Source organism: Hyla sarda, chromosome 3 (assembly GCF_029499605.1).
Source record: "Hyla sarda isolate aHylSar1 chromosome 3, aHylSar1.hap1, whole genome shotgun sequence".
In the NCBI taxonomy this organism is placed as follows: Eukaryota; Metazoa; Chordata; class Amphibia; order Anura; family Hylidae; genus Hyla; species Hyla sarda.
Genome location: NC_079191.1, coordinates 66,093,465 through 66,116,017, shown reverse-complemented (window position 1 = coordinate 66,116,017; position 22,553 = coordinate 66,093,465).

The window sequence follows — 22,553 nt, the reverse complement described above, 5'->3', positions numbered from 1 at the left end:
TCGCCAAGGCAAACCATGTGAAGAACAGCGTGACATCGCCTTGCCCTGCACACATGGTATGCTGAAAGAGCACTGAGACTTATCCGTGCAGCTGAGGCTGAGGACACGGTGGAGGATGAGAAGGCGGAGTCACACTCTGTAACAGGACCAACGGCCTGAGAGCTTGGAGGAGGAAGCAGCGTAACCTGTCCATGTTGCAGGAACCACATTCACCCAGTGGGCTGTGAAGGACATGTATTATCCCTGAACATAGTTACAGCTCCAGACGTTAGTGCTGCCGTGCACTTTGGTACACACCAACAGGCTCAAGGACTGGCCCACCTTCTCTTCCACAAATTTGTGCAGGGCTGGTACTGCCTTCTTCGCAAAGGCTCGGCACAAGCCATCAGTTCTCTGAAAGGTGCAGAGTCCACCACTTGAAAGGGAGGGACTGCAGCAACAGCAACTTGGACAGGAGCACATTCAGCTTCTGCCCCTTTGGATGAGTGGGCGCATACTGTTGTCTCTTGGACATGGCTTCACCGATGGATTGTTGGCAGAATAACTGACTAAAAGTAGGAGGAGCAGGAGCATCTAGAGCAACAGAAAGAGGGTATGACACACAGCTCCCTTCGGCTGAGGTGGTGGAGCCTTGGCTGGCAGAAACATGGAGTGGTGTGCCACTGGGTGCTGCAGCAGGCTGGACAACCACATTGGAGCCACGGTTCTCCCAGGCCGCTTTATGGTGGCGCAGCATATATTGACGCAGGGCCGTGGTGCTAACATTGATACCCTGGCTATGCTTCACCTTTTGTTGCCGACACATGTTGCATGTGGCTATGTTAATGTAACATCTGCGCTCCGGCCAGACACGCTGGTCGTGAGCGATCTCTTGTCATGTCCCCGCTGCCGGCAGGTCTGGGATTAGTATCACGGGATGCGTCCGCATGCGAATCCCAGCCCTTCACTCCCCTCCCTGATCTTCCTGTCCTCTCAGAACTAGCATGCGTGCCCCCGCCTCCTAGGGCGCACGCTCCGGAGCTCTTACATTTAAAGGGCCAGTATTTATTTTATTAAGTGTCTACACCTGCACCCTGTCTTTAAGTACTTGCTCCTCCCTTGTATCCCGGCCAGGTCTTTGTTGCCTTGTGTCCTAGTGAAAGCATACTGTGTTCCTGTGTTCCTGATCCTTGTTCCGTTACCTGACCCTGCTCCTTTGCCACCTGCCCTGACCTACTGCTACCTTGACCTCGTCTTGCCAGTTTCCTTTTGTGCCATGCCACATCCCAGCAACCTGTGTGGATGAGTCATGCCAGGGGTAGCGACCTGGGTGCTGCCTGCCGCAGCAAGATCATCCGGCTTTGCAGCGGGCTCTGGTGAAAACCAGCAGTTAGCAGTTAGCCTCCTCTGGATGCTTGACAAAAAACTGCCACAGTGCTGAGTGGCTGATTTTCCCACCAACAGTCCGCTCTAATTGACTGCTGCTGCCGCCGTCTCCAGGAATCCCTGTTCCACTGCCTCCCGGGAAGGTAGGCTATCGCGAAGCAGGTGGTCCCCCCGAGTACGTTTGGCTCCACGATTTCCATTTCTGCCACCATGCTGACTGCCAACCATGCTACCACCTTGCTCGCTCATCTGCTGTCTCATGGGCAAACTGTAACCCTCTTCTCCTGATGATGATGAAGCCCCTTCTGCACCCAGCTCCCAAGTGCGATCGGCTTCATCATAATCAACAAGTGTCTGCACTTCACTGATGTCCTCCTAAGGTTCCTCAACAGTGCCTGCTTCAGGACATTGAACGCTGGCAACACCACCTCCCATGTCACTCTCCTCATCACTACTTGTTCTTGGCTGGGCAGTAGCTGCTGACTGTCCTCTATTACATCGTCCTCACTGAATAGTGGAGCTGAACCCACAACATAAAATAAGTCTGTAGGGGAGGGAACAGCATAGGACAGAGGCAATGGAAGGACAGGGGCTACTCCCAGGCCATGCCAACTGAGGGTTGTGGATGAGGAACCCACCGACTGTTGACTAGGGGTATCAGATGTCACTTGTGATGAAGTGGATGACCGTGTTAAGCAATCAAAGATGGCAGATGGGTTGCTGGTTGAGACACGACTGCTAGCTGATACCGGGAGCTCAGGTCTCTCGCTGCAACTCCTGCTGCCACTTACCCCCTAGTCTGTTGTGACCTCTGCCTGCGCCTGATGAATTTAGGCCTTTGCTATTCCTCTGTGCATGTCCTGGCACTTCTTTGCCTGACAAACAGTATTTGTCTAGAAGAGCAGCAGGTGTGTTCCTTTGGCTGGCATTTTACAGTAACTAGGCCCTTAAGACTTTATCGGGAACACTTAGATGTACATATGTGCTATGCACTTATGAATGGAGAAAAATACGCGACACAGTATGCTTAAAAAAGTATTTATGTACACCAGCCGGTGAGTACCTTTGCCTGGCCTTTCACAGTATTTAGGCCCTTGAGACTTTATCAGGAACAAAATAGTACACCACTTAGATGTACATATGTGGTATGCACTTACGAAGGCAGAAAACTGCGCTACAGTATGCTTAAAAAAGTATTTGTGTACAACATCAGCCGGTGAGTACTTTTGCCTGGCCTTTCACAGTATTTAGGCCATTGAGACTTTAACAGGAACAAAATAGTACATCACTTAGATGTACGCATGTGCTATGCACATATGAGGGCAGAAAAATGCACTACAGTATGCTTAAAAAAGTATTTATGTACAACACCAGCCAGTGAGTACTTTTGTCTGGACTTTCACAGTATCTAGGCCCTTGAGACTTTCACAGGAACAAAATAGTACACCACTTAGAATTAGGTATGTGCTATGCCATTATGAAGACAGAAAATGTGCTACAGTTTGCTTAAAAAAGTATTTGTGCACACCAGCAGTACACACCAGTACTGCAGCACACAGTCGCTATGTACTACACCCAAAATTGCACTTTCTCCATCAATCTCACTCCCTTCCCTCTCAGTGCTTCTAGGCAGGATTTGTGCTTGAGCTAAATCGCTGCTGTTCTTCTGTGCAACACACTGCTCTCTTTAACAGAACGCTGTAGACAGTGACTAGGAGTTAAATCACTGTAGTAAGAATGCTTTTCTGTGAACACACACTGCCCTCTTTCCCTCTCTCTGTGCAACTGAACCCTGACATCTAGGAGGTGAATCGCTGCTGGAAAAAGCTTTTCTGTGCAACACACAGCGCTGTCTGTCCCTATCTATCTCTCTGCAGTGAAAGGCTGAAGTGACTGGCCGCAATATGGCTGCTGATTATATATGGCTGCTGATTATACAGGGGTGGCTGGCTGCTGATCCTGCATGTGATTCAGGGTCCTCCCACCTATCCTTGTTCCCGCCTTTCCAGGATTCCTTGCCCCATGTGGATCCGCCATTTTAGATGCCCTGGAGCCTGGACCGCATTAAATGGAGTTTAATGAAGCGATTCGCGCGATAGAATCACGGCAATATTCTCATTCGTTGCTAATCAAATTTTTCCTGAAATCCGTAACGAATTTGGATTCATCACATACGATTCGCTTATCCCTAATTATCTCATCTAACAGGGATCTGATGACATTTCTGCAGTAACCAAAAAGGGTTGTGCTCTGCTTCGTATGAAATATTTGTCTGTAATAGATAATCCAGCATAGAATTAAAAGAAAATTTCACTCATCAAGGTTGTAAAATTCAATTCACTTGTTTATTGTGGAGGATACACCCTGTTCCAAATTATTGTGCAAATAATTTTTTTCTCATTTACCTAAATAATTGATGTAAATAACAGTCAGTACAATTCTCATGTTATCAACTATTAATCCCTTAGCTACCAAGGACATAAGTGTACGTCCTGGTGGGGCGGTACTTCGCGCACCAGGAATGTACATTTAAATCCTATACATAACCGAAAGCATCGGAGCAATGCGCCGGTCATGCGCAGCAGGTCCCCGTTGCTGATAGCAGCCAGGGACCCACCGCTAATTGCCAACATCCACAATAGGGCAGATGTCCACCATTAACCCCTCAGATGCCGTGATCAATACAGATCACGGCATCTGCAGCAGCGCGGCTACAGTTTCGGCTGATCTGATCACCCGCGGCTCGGCCATTGGGATTAGACCAGTTAACATGGCGGACGGAGATTCTTTTACCTGCCTCCACCGCCTTCCCGGCATCTTCTGCAGTGATCTGCCTTTCAATCTTTGTGACACTTAAATAGAATTTGCATAATAATTTGGAAAAGGGTGTTTACCAGCACTATGGAGAAAAAAAAAAAAGGGCTACGGCTGTTTCATGGCAACCAAGTACTTCAACTAGCCCTGCCATCATTTCCCAAATTTTTCCCCTATATGCAACTATCTTAAATAGTACAAAATAGGTAAAATGCACAATACAAATTCATACAAACACTTAAATATTTCCTTTTATGTTGCTTGTTTTTTGCATTATATCTATTTTGAACTAATAAAACTAGTAAAATCATCATCAACATCATCATCAGTAAAGACCTAGGTGGCCTCTCAAGCTCATGAGCAAGTTGGCATACGTGGAGGCATGGAGCACTCCCATCGTGGTACCCCTGTAGAGGTCATAGAATAGAAAGTATTTCCTTGAAAACAATTTCAAGCAATGGAAGCACAAGGGTAATATGCTATGTCAGTTGTGGATAACTTACTGCTCCTATGTCCTCCCTGTGCGGTATGGAAGAATAAAACGTTTCAAAATCCATAATGTCTCTTATATATGTAATGTTGAGATAACATTTCTCAAAACTTTGTCAATGTATGTGCCCACATTATGTGTCAAACTCTCAATACTAGATACTATTGGTCTGCCCTATTGGATTCAAGTCTTTATGTATTTTAGAAAGGGCAACAAATATGGGAATTTAAGGTGCCCAGATAATTTAAATCTTGCTCTCCTTAAAGTCTGTCTTATCTAGCTCTGAGGATAGTTGTCATTATCCCCTCTCTATATTGTTACGTTATGCGCTCCGGCCGCACACGCTTGCCGTGAGTGCATGGTCCCGTTACCAGCTGCTGCCGGCGGGGCTGGAATTCACATCGCGGGACGTGCCCGCATGCGAATCCCAGCCCATCACTCACCTGGTGCTTCCCCTGCCCCCGCCTCTGCCTCTCTGCTCCTGCGCGCATGTCCCCATCACCTAGGGCGCGTGCGCGCCGGAGCATTAAGATTTAAAGGGCCATTAGTGAAGTAACACCTGTGGCTCATTGATAAATTCCTCCACCTCCCACTCTTCCCTGCTGGATCTTTGTTGCCCTAGAGTCTTAGAGAAAGCATTCCTGTGTTTTGCCTTGCTAGGAATTATACTTTTGCTCCGTGACCTGACCTTGCTCCTTTGCCGCCAGCCTACTGACCATTGGTGGCTATGCTCCTGACTACGCTACTATGCCGCCCGCCCTGACCTCCTGCTATCCAGACCACGAGTTGCCCAATGCCACCTGTGCCTCGAATCTCCTCAGCTGCCTGTGTGGTCGAGCCGTGCCAGGGGTAGCAACCTGGGTGCCGCCTGCCACAGCAAGTCCATCCCTCTGGTAAAAACCAGCAGCACCTTAGACTCCGCTCCCTGGTACGGTACGAGTCATCTACCACACAGGTCCAGTGGATCCACTATCATCTACGTTCCAGTCTACAGAAACCTGAGTGTTACAATAAGATCCGGCCATGGATCCCGCTGAGGTACCCATGCCTGAAGTCGTGGATCTTCCCTCCGTTGTAGTACGTCAGTCTCAGCAATTGGCGCAACAGGCGCAGCAACTTACCCAACTGTCTGCTATGATGCAACAGCTATTGGCCTTGCAGCAACAACAGCAGCAGGTACCGCAACCTGGCCCACTCCCACCACCAGTTCCTGCAGTGTCTTCTGGCTCCCAGATATGTCTTCCTTAACCTTCTAAGTATGATGGAGATTCCAAGTTATGCAGAGGCTTCGTTACACAGTGCTCCATGCACTTGGAGCTCATGTCTTAACAGTTTCAGATGGAACGTGCGAAGGTGGCCTTTGTCATTAGTCTACTGTCCGGAAAAGCCCTGGCCTGTGCTACACCCCTTTGGGACCGTGGTGATGTGGTATCCTCCAATTTGTCGGCTTTCTTGGCAGAATTTCGCAATGTCTTTGAGGAACCCGCACGTGCCTCTTCTGCTGAGACGGCTTTGCTGAAACTCTGTCAAGGGAATTTTTCCATTGTTGACAACGCGGTTCAATTCTGCACTCTAGCCTCGGAACTTGCATGCAATGATGAGGCCTTGTGTGCCACATTTAAAAAAGGACTGTCTAGCATGATTAAAGATGCCCTCGCAGCACGTGATCCTTCATCTTCTTTGACTGAACTTATCCACTTGGCCACACGCATTGATGTGCATTTTGCTGAGAGACAGGAGGAACTGCGCTTAGAGAGGGAACCTGCCAGAACATGGAGAAATCCTCGCCTGGCACCCGTGTCTCAACGTCCAACTCTTCAGTTTCCTGCGCCTCTTGCCAAAGAGGCAATGCAAGCGGAATGTTCTTGTCTTACGCATCAGGAGAGGTCACAACGACGCAGTGAGAATTTGTGCTTGTAATGTGCTAGCCCGGAGCACTTCCTCAAAGACTGTACTGTTCGCCCACAGCGCCCGGGAAATGCCCGCACCTAGGGTACGTGGGAGAGGCGTCCCTGGGTGTGAATACTACCTCTCCACGCTTAACTATTCCTGTACAAGTCTTCACTTCAGCCAAATCTTCCTTCAGCGCTACAGAATTTTTTGATTCTGGATCAGCAGGTAACTTTATTGATGCTTCCCCTTACTCTGCTTGCCAAGCCCTTGTTCATCTCCTCTGTTCCTCTGTTAATGAGCAAAATATGGACTGTATTGTTCACTTCCGTACAGAATCTCTCATCATGCAAGTGGGAGTACTGCATAAAGAAAAGACTGAATCTTATGTCCTGCCACACTGTACTTCAGAGATTCTTCTTGGCTTTCCTTGGCTGCAACGCCATTCTCCGCAACTGGATTGGAAAACTGGAGAAATAATTTGCTGGGGACAATCCTGTCAAAATCTTTACCTCCAACCAGTTAAGCCTAAAGTTGTTTCTCGTCTTCCTCCTTTACCTGGACTGCCGTCACCGTACCAAGATTTCTCGGATGTATTCGGCAAGAAACAGGCTGAATCTCTGCCTCCACATCGTCCTTATGACTGCCTATAGATCTTCTGCCTGGTTCCACTCCTCCTCGTGGAAGGATATACCCTCTATTGGTTCTGGAGACCAAAGCTATGGCTGAGTATATCCAGGAGAATTGCCAAAAGGGATTTATCTGTAAGTTCTGCTGGAGCTGGTTTCTTCTTTGTAGGGAAGAAGGATGGCTCACTCCGTCCATGCATTGACTACAGGGGACTTAACAAAATCACGGTCAAGAACCGTTACCCACTACCTCTTATATAAGAACTTTTTGACCATCTACGTGGTGCCAAGGTCTTCTCCACGTTGGACTTACGTGGAGCATATAACCTCATTCGTATCCACAAGGGAGATGAATGGAAAATGGTCTTCAATACTCGTGACGGACATTTTGAGTATCTCGTAAAGCCTTTTGGTCTCTGCAATGCTTTAGCTGTTTTTCAAGAGTTTGTCAATGATATTTTCAGTGATCTTCTCTATACCTGTGTTGTCGTATACCTAGATGACATCCTGATCTTCTCTTCTAACTTAGAGGAACATTATACTGATGTTCGTCTGGCTCTTCAGCGACTACGAAAGAATCATCTCTATGCCAAACTGGAGAAATGCCTGTTCGAGAAATCTAGTCTTCCGTTTCTTGGCTACATTGTCTCTCATCAGGGCCTGCAGATCTAGATAAATTGTCTGCAGTATTGGATTGGCCTCGTCCTTCGGGCCTTCATGCTATTCAATGCTTTCTGGGATTCTCTAACTATTATTGTCAATTAATCACACATTTTTCGTCCTTGGTTGCTCCAATCGTGGCTCTCACTAAGAAGAATTCTAATCCAAAGTCTTGGCCTTCTCCCATTTAAAGTCTGCGTTTGCCTCTGAACCTATGCTTACAAGACCAGATCCGGAGAGGCCCTTGGCTTTGGAGGTTGATACCTCGTATATTGGAGCAGGTGCCGTATGGCAGGACCATGGGGTGTAGTGGTGTAGGTGGTGGGGCCAGATGGTGTTAACCCCTAGTGTTCGTGACGCCAGGATGTGGTTGTATAGTGTAGTGCACCGCCGACAACCAACCCAAAACAGCATATATATTAACCCCTTAACGACCACGGACATAAATGTACGTCCTGGTTTGGCGGTACTTCCTGTGTATGACCACGAGCATCGGAACGGTGCTCGCGTCATACACAGCAGGTTCCGGCTGCTAGTAGCCGGGGACCCGCCCGTAATGGTGGACATCCGCGATCGTATGGATGTCCACCATTAACTCCTCAGATGCAGATCAATACAATCAATGCAGATCATAGTGATCAATACAGATCACGGCACCTGCGATTTTTTTTAAGAGGTAAAAAAAGTTATAGGTGGTCAGAATTAGTGTTGAGCGGCATAGGCCATATTCGAATTCGCGAATATTCGCGAATATATGGACGAATATTCGTCATATATTCGCGAATATTCGCATATTTGTTATATTCTCGTTTTATTTTCGCATATGCGTAAATTCGCGTATGCGAAAAATCACATGTGAATATTAGCATATACAAAATTAGCATATGCGTAAATTTGCATATGTGAAAATTCTCATATGCTAATTTTCGCATATGCGAATTTTCGCACGCCAGTCTCACACAATTGTATTACAGCCTTCTTTACACCACACAAGCTGGAAGCAGAGAGGGGTGATCACTGTGATGTGTACTGTGAAAAAAAAACAAAAAAAAAACGACGAATATTCGTAATTACGAATACATAGCGCTATATTCGCAAAATTCACGAATTCGCGAATATGCGATATTCGCGAATAATATTCGAATTGCGAATATTCGTGAGCAACACTAGTCAGAATAGGGCAATTTTAGATTACTGATTTTGTACAAAAAGTTTCTGAATTTTTTTAAGAGGTACAAAAATATAAAAGTATCTAACCTTGGGTATCATTTTAATTGTATTGACCCACAGAATAAAGAACACATGATTTTTACCATAAAGTGTATAGTGTTAAAACAAAACCCTCCAAAATGCGCAAAATTGTGGTTTTCATTTAAATTTCCTCCCTAAATTTTTTTGGGGGGGTTCGCCGTACATTTTATGGTAAAATGAGAGATTTCATTACAAAGTACAATTGGTCACGCAAAAAACAAGCCCTTATATGGGTCTGTAGATGGAAATATAAAGGAGTTATGGAATTTAGAAGGCGAGGAGGACAAAACAAAAATGCAAAAATAAAATTGGCCTGGTCCTTAAGGTGAAAATGGGCTTGGTCCTTAAGGAGTTAAATGAGAGTCCAAAGCAGGTTTTGAAGCAACTGGAACTTTACTGAAGAAGGCAGTATAACAGCCTTTACAGATAGCCAACTTCCACAGAGGTGACCGGGATACAGGGAACGTCTCATGAAACTTGGCACACATGTTACTTATATGTCAACAACAAACATAGGATAGGTAATTTAACCCTTACTCACCCCCATTTGCCAGGGGCGGGGTTTATGTTTAATGTCCCATACAAGTCAATGGGAAATATGTTACTGCATAACTTCCAAATGGCTGGAGATATTATGGTAATACTTGGTCACATGTTACTTATATGTACTTTTAAAATATAGGATAGCTAATTTAACCCTTAATTACCCTCATTTGTGAAGGTCAGGGTTTTTGTTTAAAGTCCCATTCCCACATAACTTCCGTACGGCTGGACATATTTCAATACCTGGTACACATATTGCGGGTCGGGATAGGAGGTCGAGATAGGAGGTTGAGAATTGAGATAGGAGGTTGAGATATGAGGACGGGATAGGAGGTCAAGATAGGAGGCCGGGATAGGAGGTCGGGATAGGAGGTCGGGATAGGAGGTCAAGATAGGAGGACGGGATAGGAGGATGGGATAGGAGGACGGGATAGGGGGACGGGATAGGAGGAGGGGATAGGAGGTCGGGATAGGAGGTCAGGATAGGAGGTCGAGATAGGAGGAAGGGATAGAAGGTCAGGATAGGAGGTCGAGATAGGTCGAGATAGGAGGTCAAGATTGGAGGACGGGATAGGAGGTCGGGATAGGAGGTTGAGATAGGAGGACGGGGTAGGAGGTCGGGATAGGAGGTCGGGATAGGAGTACGGGATAGGAGGATGGAATAGGAGGACGGTATGGGAGGTCGAGATCGGAGGACGGGATAGGAGGACGGGATAGGAGGTCGGGATAGGAGGACGGGATATGGGGTTGGGATATGACAACAATATAGGAGGACAGGATATGAAGTCAAAAGCTTCCTCCTTTGTTTATTTTCCTCCCCAACAAGGATTAGGAATTAAAAAACGGGCAATGCCGGGTACTCAGCTAGTATATATATAAAACTCAATGTTTGTGTGTGTGTATGATTTGTGTGTATGTGTGTGTGTATGTGTGTATGTTCCAGCATCACTTCAAAACTGCTAAAGATATTAACTTGAAACTTGGAACACATGTTACTTATATGTCAACAACAAATTTAGGATAGGTAATTTGACCCTTTCCCACCCCCATTTGCCAGGGTCGGGTTTTTGTTTAATGTCCCATACAAGTCTATGGGAAATATATGTTACTGCATAACTTCCAAACGGCTGGAGATAATTCGATAATACTTGGCCACATGTTACTTATATGTCCACTTAAAATATATTATAGTTATTTTAACCCTTAACTACCCCCATTTGTGAGGGTCGGGGTTTTTGTTTAAAGTCCCATGCAAATCAATGGGAAATGTATGTTCCCATATAACTTCCGTACGGCTGGAGATATTTCAATACCTGGTACACATATTACGGGTCGGGATAGGAGGTCGGGATAGGGGGTCGAGATAGGAGGACGAAATATGAGGACGGGAAAGGAGGATGGGATAGGAGGTCGAGATAGGAGGTCGAGATAGGTGGACGGGATATGAGGATGGGATATGAGGATGGGATATAAGGACGGGATATGAGGACGGGATAGGAGGTCGGGATAGGAGGTCGGGATAGGAGGTCGGGAAAGGAGGTCGAGATAGGAGGACGGGGTAGGAGGTTGGGATAGGAGGTTGGGATAGGAGGTCAGGATAGGAGGTCAGGATAGGAGGTCGGAATAGGAGGTCGGGATAGGAGGTCGGGATAGGAGGTTGAGATAGAAGGACGAGATAGGAGGTCAGGATAGGAGGTCGGGATAGGTAGTCAAGATAGGAGGTCGGGATAGGAGGTCAAGTTAGGAGATTGAGATAGGAGGTCAAGATATGAGGACGGGAAAGGAGGACGGGATAGGAGGTTGGGATAGGAGGTTGGGATAGGAGGTCAGGATAGGAGGTCAGGATAGGAGGACGGGATAGGAGGTCGGGATAGGAGTTCGGGATAGGAGGTTGAGATAGAAGGACGGGATAGGAGGTTGGGATAGGAGGTTGGGATAGGAGGTCGGGATAGGAGGTCGGGATAGGTAGTCAAGATAGGAGGTCGGGATAGGAGGTCAAGATAGGAGGTTGAGATAGGAGGTCAAGATATGAGGACGGGAAAGGAGGACGGGATAGGAGATCGGGATAGGAGGTTGAGATAGGAGGTTGAGATAGGAGGTTGAGATAGGAGGTCGAGATAGGTGGACGGCATATGAGGACGGGATATGAGGATGGGATATAAGGACGGGATATGAGGACAGGATAGGAGGTCGGGATAGGAGGTCGAGATAGGAGGACGGGATAGGAGGTTGGGATAGGAGGTCGAGATAGGAGGACAGGAAAGGAGGATGGGATAGGAGGTCGGGATAGGAGGTCAGGATAGGAGGTCGGAATATGGGGCTGGGATATGAAAACAATATATGAGGACGGGATATGAAGTCAAAAGCTTCCTCTGTTGATTTTCCTCCACAACAAGGATTAGGAAGGAAAAACCGGGCAACACTGGGTACTCAGCTAGTACTTACAATAAATGTACATCATTAATGTACAATAATAATGACCTAGGGGGATCCTACAGGAGAGCCCTGTTGACTTGAGGGACTCTACCTGAGGGGACTTTAGGAGCTGTACAGAACCACGTTCTGTACCGGGACACGACAAACCCCCTTACTTAATGTAAGTCGCCCTCGATGTCTGTCCCCTTAGGGAGAGGTGTGAAATGGCCACTGGGCCGTATGCAGTCCTGAAGCATTACATGCAACGTCCAATTCCAGGCTGATGAAACAAATATGAAAATTGATGAACTGGTGATAAGAGTCTCTGTATATAATGTCCATACATGCTCTACAAATCTGATGAACAGAATAACTCTAGGACTTGCTTGAGATAAGGATTCATTATCTTATGAATATACCTATGACTATAACAACATGACTTATACTTGTGACATAACTTTTTTTTTAGTAGGTATGACTATAGACTATGCACAATTAGTGACTATGCATATAACAGACATAGCTGACTATACATTTCTGACTGACTAAAACATTTTATGACACTGGACTATATCTGACATTCCATTATGACACACTTTATGAGTACTGTGACATTTGATTAGTACTATGATATATCTGACTATGACTGACATTGGACGGCAATAGACTTGGTATGCATGGTGACGGTAATGCTTATGCATATACTTTGACATTATACCCCTTTTTATTTTTGCTGTTAGACACTGTTTGTGGATTGGGTTGACGGAGGCTTTCTACCCAATGCCTTGGCTACTAGGGTCTATCGGCATTACACACTTACCCCTAGAACACTTTACTCTCGATAACATTTGACATTCTGTTACCTTACTTTTGTACGTGCATTTGGTTAGCTACAGGAATACCTTCTGGCCAGTAAAGTACCCTGGGCATGCGTAGAGAAGAAGAAATGACATTATTTACATGAAATTTTAATGACTAACAGTGGTGTGGACTAATATAAGAATGCTACAGTCCCTAATGTATATTTGACTGTGGTTTGCAACTGATGTACATGACTTTTGTGATTGAGGCTTATGTGTACTGAATTTATGTGTGTACACTATTTAGGTCAGTCTAGATATCTGGCTGTCAGTTATCCTTGTGTCTACCTTTGGGACCGACTCAACACCACCTCTTGAGACTCAGGAATATTCTCTGCTCCGGGAGCTCTTGATGCTTCTGGAGGAGCAGGACATTCTTGCTGACTGAACTCCGCAGCTGAGATGGGTCTGGGACTAGCTGGATCCATGCAGTTTGAAGGTGATACTGAGTGACTGGAATCCAAAGAACAAGCTGATGCCGTGGGAGACAGAACAGGAGGCGGTGAAGAAACTATTGATGGTTAGACCCACCCTTGTGATGGCATGGCATAGAAGACTGCATGCGGACTAGTGGAGAACATGGGGACATCCATAGACGGGTGGATCCCCTCCCCAGGTACATACTCCCTCATGGGTCTAGCAGCTGGTGGAAGAGGTGCAGGAGGTTCAGGCAGATCTTCTCTAAGGCACAATTTTATGCGATTTCGATGTACCACCTGTGGTTCATAACCAGTCTTCTGTATCTCATAGACATCGGAGTCTGGATAGGGTACTGCAGTAATAGTGTAGGGCTCCATTTCCCAAATGAATTCCAACTTATGCGTTCTTGGAAACTTCTGCAGCCAAACTTTGTCTCTTAATTGTAGAGGCTTGGCAGAGGCATGACGGTTATATTCTCTTTGCTGCCTTTCTTGAGCCTCGCCCATTCTTCTACCAACAATCTCCTTCACCTCTTGGATTCTTCTCTGATGGTCTGAGACCCTGTCTTGTGAAGCCTGAGGAAAGTTGTTAAAGGGCACTTGCAATCCAAATGCCCGATCTTTCGGCATGTCGACCCACCATCAGGGAAAACGGGGTGTATCCACTGGAGCAATGAATGGTATTGTTATAAATCTCCAACAATTCTGGCAACAGACGGGGCCACTCTTCATGCTTGGACACAGACGCTGTTCGCAGCATTTGGATGAAGACTTGATTGATGCGCTCACAGTATCCATTATCCTGGGGGTGGTAAGCTGTAGTCTGGAGTTTCTTGCAGTTGTGGAACCGACACAATTTTTCAAACATTTGGGCCTCAAAGGCTGTTCCCCGATCTGTGAGAACCGACTCTGGACATCCCAGGGTCTGTACCCAGTGAGAGTAGAACATCTGGGAAGCTGTTTTGGCTGTGAGGTCTTTGACAGGCACAACCACTACCCACTTGGAGTAGTGATCCACCATGGTGAGAGCGTAAGTGTACCCAGATTGGGTAGGAGACAACTTGACATGGCCTAACACGACCAACTGATTAGGCCTTTCACTTTGGATGGGATGGAGGGGTGCTCTTGCATACTTGCGTAGGTTCTTGGTGACGTTGCAGACGGCACACTCGCTGCACCACTTCGACATCACTCCACATCCTAATTCTATAGAACCTTTGTCTGACAGTGGACTTAGTCTTGTGGACTTCAAAGTATCCCAACTGATCATGGTAGGCATTGAGGACCATCGCAATGTCTCTTCAGAGAACCAGAATCTGATGAAGTTGCTCACCAGAGACTGGATCCAAAGAATTCCTGTACAACAGTCCCTTGTGCACAAACAGTCATTTCCTCTGTCGCCACAGCCTTTTCAACTCGTAGTCACACTGGGCCGGCGTAGACGGGTTGGCACCTTTTTCATTAACAGTTAGTCCAACAGATCCCCCATGACACGACTTTTGTTTTGCAGAGTCTTCCACGTGTAGAGGTCTCCATGAACTTTTTTGGACCTGGGTTCACTGGCATCTCGTGTAGTCAGCAAACTCTGACTCATGAACCTCTGATAAAATGAGGGCACCTCCATGTCTTCCCACTCGTCATCGACAGGTGGTTCTTCGCCGGGGGTCATCTGAGACAATACATCTGCATTCACGTTTGACTTGCCACTTCTATACTTGATGCTGAAGTTTTAGTTGGCCAATCACGAGGCCAACGCTCTTCAATTGCTCCCAATTTGGCAGTATTTAGATGGGCCAACAGATTATAGTCTGTGTAGAGGGTAAAAGGCGAGGCAGCCAGATAATCCTTATATTTTTTAGTGTTGCTCGCGAATATTCGCAATGCAAATTTTATTCGCGAATATCGCATATTCGCGAATTCTAGAATATTCGCGAATATAGCACTATATATTCGTAATTACGAATATTCGTTTTTTTGTTTTTTTTCCACACTACACATCACAATGATCATCCCTCTCTGCTTCCAGCTTGTGTGGTGTAAAGAAGGCTCTAATACTACTGTGTGAGACTGGCGTGCGAATTTTCGCATATGCGAACATTTGCATATGCTAATGTTTGCATATGCGAATTTTCGCTTATGCTAATTTTTGTATATGCTAATTTTCGCATGTGTTGATTTTCGCATACGCGATTTTTCGCATATGCGAAAATAAAACGAGAATATTATGAATATGCAAATGTTGTGAATATATGACATATATGCATATATTCGCAAATATTCACGAATTCAAATATGGCCTATGCCGCTCAACACTAATATTTTTCGGTCACGGCCCAGACCAAGGCGAGGAGCTCCAACTTGAAGGTACTGTAGTTTTAGTTGTTCTCTTCCGCTCCTTGCAGAGTTTGGCTGGCATAGGCTATCACCCGCTCTTTGCCCTCCTGGACTTGAGACAGGACAGCGCCCAAACCCTCAAAACTGGCATCGGTATATAGCCGGAAGGGTTGACTATAATCCAGATATACCAGGATAGGTGGTTCGGTCAGCAAATACTTCAGAGCTCAGAACGCTGTCTCTTGCTCTTCGGCCCACTTGACAGGTAGTCTTCCATTTTAGTTTTCCTTTGCGGTACCCCTGAGGAGAGCTGTAAGGGGTTCAGCAATCTGAGCAAAGTGGGAAATGAAGCGGTGGTAGTAGCAAGCAAATCCCAGGAAGCTAGTCCTTGACAACGTCCACCTTACCTGGATCAGGTTGAACTCCTTCCAAGCTGACAACATGACCTAGGTAGTGTACCTGAGGTTTCAACAGATGACATTTAGAGGGTTTAATCTTCAGCCCATGACAGATCAAAACTTGAAACACCTCTGTCAGGTGGTTAAGATGGTCCTGATAAGTTTTGGAGTATATGATGACGTCATCTAGATATAGCAGGACACTCTGGAAGTTGAGATGTCCCAGGCATCGCTCCATCAAACGCTGGAAGGTAGCAGGGGCATAGCCCAAAGGGCATACTTTTGAATTCAAACAACCCCAGTGGGGTCACAAAAGCAGTCTTCTTTGTTCCTCTTCAGCCATGGGCACCTGCCAGTACCCCTGGTTAAATCCAAGGTGGAGAAATATGCGGCTGATCCTAAAGCAGTTAAGGATGCATGACATTATTCAATTTCCGAAAGTCTACGCAGAAGCGGATAGTCCCATCCTTCTTTTTGACAAGGACCAGAGGAGCTGCTCAGGGACTCTGATTCTCTTGGATGATATCAGCATCCTTCATTTCAGCTAGCATCTTCTTGACCGTCTGGTACATGCCAGGTGCTACAGGGCGGTGCCTCTCCTTGATTGGCGGACTGTCGCCTGTCAGAATCCGGTGTTGTATCATGGTAGTCTGGCCGAAGTTGGTGGGGTGCTTGCTGAAAGCTTCATGGTACTGCTTGGCCACTTTAATGACTCCACTGACCTGTTCTGCTGGGGTGGTTTCGTCCCCCATTTGGATCTAGGTCCACCAAGGTTCAGAATGACTTGTTCCAGGCCCCGGGGCTGCCTGAGCTGTACACAGCCGGGCCACTTGTGTCCAAGTGAGGATGTCTTTTGACCCCATGAGGCATAACTGAGCAACTGGAGTATATTTCAGCATGACAATGGCAGTGTCAGAAAGGTTAACCAGACGGACTGGGACTTTCCCATTGGAGACGGTGACTAGACTTCTTGCTGCCCGGACTAAAGGATAATCTTCCAGCTGTATCGGCTCCAGCAATTCTTGGTAATCTTTGTTCCTAATTCCAGGTCGGGCATGGCACCAGATGATGGTCTCCGTATGAGGCTGCAAGACTACTGACCGAATGTCCTGAATCCGTACTCAGCAAACTTCAATTGACAAACTTCTGCTCCGCTTGAAGAATCTTATAGTGGTGCTGCGCAGCCCGCCAGCCTGAAGGTGACATGTAGGGGAGAGAGGCATGTAAAGAACCTACTACTTCATTAAAACAGTGTCTCATAATGTTCATGCCCAATATAAACTCTGCCACCCTCTTATTGGATACATTGGTTACATTTACTCCCTGTCCCGAGTATATGCTCTCCCACTTGAATGGTTGGCTCCCAGTATCCATGTCTGGGTACTGGTTTCTTATTCCTTGCCATTACTTTAAAATCAACATCACCAGGTTCACATAACAATTCAGCACTCCAATATTTATAAAAGACATCGTTGGGTATGGTGGACACCTGAGATCCCGTATCGATTAGGGCCTCCAACTGTACCCCTTCTAAAACAAATTTAACATAGGAGCATGGGGCGACATAAAGGGAGAGTCCTGACTTAAAAAGTGCTGAATCTGGACCTGGTGAAAATTCTCCTGAGGGCTGGTCCTCTACTTCACGGGATTCTCGTTTAACCCCTTAAGGACCGAAGGTTTTTCCGTTTTTGCATTTTCGTTTTTTGCTCCTTGCCTTTAAAAATCATAACTCTTTCAAATTTACACCTAAAAATCCATATGATGGCTTATTTTTTGCGACACCAATTCTACTTTGTAATGACGTCAGTCATTTTGCCCAAAAATCTATGGTGAAGCGGGAAAAAAAATCATTGTGCGACAAAATTGAAAAAAAAAACGCTGTTTTGTAACTTTTGGGGGCTTCCGTTTCTACGTAGTACATTTTTCGGTAAAAATGACACCTGCTATGTATTCTGTAGGCCCATAAGATTAAAATGATACCCTACTTATATAGGTTTGATTTTGTCGGACTTCTGGAAAAAATCATAACTACATGCAGGAAAATTAATACGTTTAAAATTGTCATCTTCTGACCCCTATAACTTTTTTATTTTTCCGTGTATGGGGCGGTATGAGGGCTCATTTTTTGCGCCGTGATCTGAAGTTTTTAACGGTACCATTTTTGCATTGATAGGACTTATTGATCACTTTTTATTCATTTTTAAATGATATAAAAAGTGACCAAAAATGCACTAATTTGGACTTTGGAATTTTTTTGCGCGCACGCCATTGACCGAGCCGTTTAATTAATGATATATTTTTATAATTCGGACATTTCCACACGCGTTGATACCACATATGTTTATTTTTATTTTTATTTACACTGTGTTTTTTTTTTTATTGGAAAAGGGGGGTGATTCAAACTTTTAATAGGGGAGGAGTTAAATGATCTTTATTCACTTTTTTTTTCACTTTTTTTTGCAGTGTTATAGGTCCCATAAGAAACCAGTGATCAACGATTCTGCCGCATGACTGCTCATGCCTGGATCTCAGGCACTGAGCAGTCATTCGGCGATCGGACAGCGAGGAGGCAGGAAGGGGCCCTCCCGCTGTCCTGTCAGCTGTTCGGGATGCCGCGATTAGCCGCGGCTATCCCGAACAGCCCGACTGAGCTAGCCGGGAACTTTCACTTTCACTTTTAGCCACGCGGCTCAGCTCTGAGCGCGCGTCTAAAGGGTTAATAGCACGCGGCGCCGCGATCGGCGCTGTGCGCTATTAGAGGCGGGTCCCGGATTCACTATGACGCCGGGCCCGCCATGATATGACGCGGGGTTACTGTGTAACCCCGCGTTATATCAGAAGAGCAGGACCAAGGACGTACCGGTACGTCCTTGGTCCTTAAGGGGTTAAAGCCAACATTGTGTTCTCCAATGTCCAGTCTTATTACAATGGCTACAGGAGGGACTCTGAGTCCCTGGAGGTCTGTTAGAGGGAAAATTATGGGAATTAGCAGGACAGGGAGCAGGGACAGGTTTCCTAGACAGAGGTGATTCCTGGCTAGGCAGATTGGTCCGGCTAGCAAGCCCTTTTCCAGCCTTGGTCAACTAATCAATGTCCTGTCTAACACTTTGAAGTTCTGAGGCCGCAGGGATTGATGGGGCAGGTGGTACTGGTACCAGAGCATGTGGTGATGGTGGCACTGACCTACTGGACGCCCCTAGTGTCTCTGAGGGAGAGGTGCTAACTTCTTCGGTTTCAGCCCCGGACTCAATAACTTGGATGGCTAGTCTCTTAAAAGTAGTGTTGAGCGGCATAGGCCATATTCGAATTCGCGAATATTCGCGAATATATGGACGAATATTCGTCATATATTCGCGAATATTCGCATATCCGTTATATTCTCGTTTTATTTTCGTGTATGCGAAAATACGCATATGCGAAAATGATCATATGTGAAAATTCGCATATGCGAAACTTTGCGTATACGAATTTTCGCATATGCGAATTTTCGCACGCCGGTCTTACACAGTAGTATTACAGCCTTCTTTACACCACACAAGCTGGAAGTAGAGAGGGGTGATCACTGTGATGTGTACTGTGAAGAAAAAAAAAACAAAAAAACGAATATTCGTAATTACGAATATATAGCGCTATATTCGCAAAATTCGGGAATTCGCGAATATGCAATATTCGCGAATAATATTCGAATTGCGAATATTCGCGAGCAACACTACTTAAAAGTGGTAAATGACAAACTATGGTTCTGTACCGCTAACATTCTAAGTCGGGCTTTGTCCCATTTGTTGTGAGCCCATCAATAAATCTGTCCATTAGTACCTTGTTGCCCTGCTCAGGAGTTATACCATCTAGTTTCTGGACAGTCTCTAGGTCATTTTGTAAGGATACAGCATAAGCTCGGAGAGTCTCACCTGGTTTCTGTCGTCTCTCATACATGCGAGGGCGTACCTCTGATGGAGAATGAGATTCAAAAACCCCTCAAAGATCTGCTCTACCATTGCCTTCTCGGAGGCGGGTCAGGTGCGGACTTCCTCAAGTGCTGTTCCTTGTAGCTGTCCAGTGAGCAACTGCATCTGTTGATTAGGGGGAAAAGAATAGAAAACAAAAAAGCTTTGTATCTTCTCTTTAAAATCTCGCAGGGTGAAGGGGTCCCCATTGTAGGTGGGGAGAACGGGGTTCCCCAAGAAGACTGGTGCGGCTACAGGAACTCCTAGACTGTTGCGCTGAACTGGAGGTGAAGAGGGTAGAACCCTCCTGGTAGAAGGTGGTGACCCCACCGCTGTAGGTAGTTGAAGAAGCACCCTCATCCGGTGGTCCAGGGGAACTGGGTGCTGACATCTTGTAGGCTTGATTGAGTGCACTCTCGCTTTAAGAAGGTTGGGGTGTGCTGGGCTTTTAAGAAGCTTTGAGTGCGCTGACCTGCAGGCTTGCTTGGGTGCGCTGTCGCTGTAAGAAGGTTAGAGTGCGCTGGCCCTTTAAGAAGTCTTGCGTGTGCTATCGATTTAAGAAGTCCAACGATGTGCTGCAGCAGCTTGGGTAACCTTTGGCTGGGGTCTCCGGAGATATGCTGATTACTTGTATCCCCTGCTGACTTTTGCAGAGTCTGCGCAGCGGTGAACTGATACGGTGATGCGGATGCCGCCGCCAGAGCCTTTAGGATGGTTGCGCCCGGGGAACTTCCGGCTGGGTACGGCTGAGAAATCCTTTCCCACTGACACGAGGTAGACTTTTTTTCCTCCCTGCTGGCTAAGGAGGCGTGACTGCGGAGGAATGGCGGGGCGGAGCTACGACCGCTTGTGCGCGTGGGAATTCCCGGGACTGACTGTTAACACTTGCAGGTATACTTGGCTGTGGCAATGCAGTATTCTTCACACCCCACCCCCTTACTTTTCTCAGTGCCCCGGCAAGCACAATTTCACAATGTACCATACACTTTTGGGCGCAGATTACGACAATTCAAGACAATTCTACAGTTCTGAAAAGGGGGAGGACTAGTAGCTTTTACGGCAATGGCACACACCCGTATCCTGTTGCAGGTGTCAGGTGATCACGTATCACATGACTATCACATGACCTTAGGAAGGTCCTATACAGAGTAAACATCCTAATAACCTTTGCACATAGTTTATATACTCCTCGTTATCAAGCTAGCTTTGTAGGAATGGTGACATTTATTGGAAGGTCCTACTCTACGTTCTACTATCCGGTCAGCATCTACTCCGAACATAAGAGTCTTCTATACCTTCAGTCTGCTCAGCGTTTGAACCCCCGCCAGGCAAGGTGGTCACTGTTCTTTTCTAGGTTCAACTTCTTCATCCACTTCCATCCAGCAAATAAGAACATCAGGGCGGAGAATATCCTGGACCATGACCTTCTCAGGAGTTTTCTGAATCGTAAGAAGAGGGGGAGACCAAAGGTGGGGGGGGGTATCGTTACATTATACATTATACATGGTCCCGTTACCTGCTGCTGCTGGTGGGGCTGGGATTCGCATTATGGGATGCACCCGCATGCGAATCCCAGCCCATCAGTCACCTGGTGCTTCTCCTGCCCCCGACTCTGCCTCTCTGCTCCGGCACGTGTGTCCCCGTCCCCTAGGGTGCGCTCATGCCAGAGCTTTAAGGGTCAGTGCACCCATTAGTGAAGTAACACCTGTGGCTCGTTGATAAATTCCTTCACCTCCCACACTTCCCTGCCGGATCTTTGTTGCCCTAGAGCCTTAGAGAAAGCATTCCTGTGTATTGCCTTGCCATGTATCATAGCTTTGCTCTGTGACGTGGCCTTGCTCATTTACTGACCATTTGCTATGTTCCTGACTCCTGCCCTGACCTCCTGCTATCCAGACCACAAATTGCCTAATCCCACCTCTGCCTCAAATCTCCTCAGCTGCCTGTGTGGTCGAGCCGTGCCAGGGGTAGTGACCTGGGTTCCACCTGCCACAGCAAGTCCATCCCACTTTGTGGCGGTCTCTGATGAAAACCAGTGGCACCTTAGACTCCGCTCCCTGGTACGGTCTGAGTCATCTACCACACAAGTCCAGCGGATCCACTATCATCTGTGTTCCATTCTACTGAAACATGAGTTTTACAAATATTCAGTGGTGTGGCTGGTCTCAAGGGAATATCTTGTATGATTCTCCATAATCAATCAGTTGGTTACTAGTGTTGGGCACGAATATTCGCATTTTTAATTTTTATCGCGAATATTGCAAATATATTCGCTATATATTCAAAATTACGAATATTCACTTTTTTACGCATATGCTCATATTCGCATATGTGAATATTCGCATATTCCTTCTTTTCACTTGTGGGCCAACTAAAATGATGCAAATACACTTGTCAGAGGTTATCAACAACATCACTAGCAACCAATAGTAAAGTTGCTCATCCCCCACTGTTTTCTTCCTCGAATATGCGAATAACGAATATTTTTCTATATATTTGCGAAATATCGCAAATTCGAATATGGGCAATGCCACTCATCAC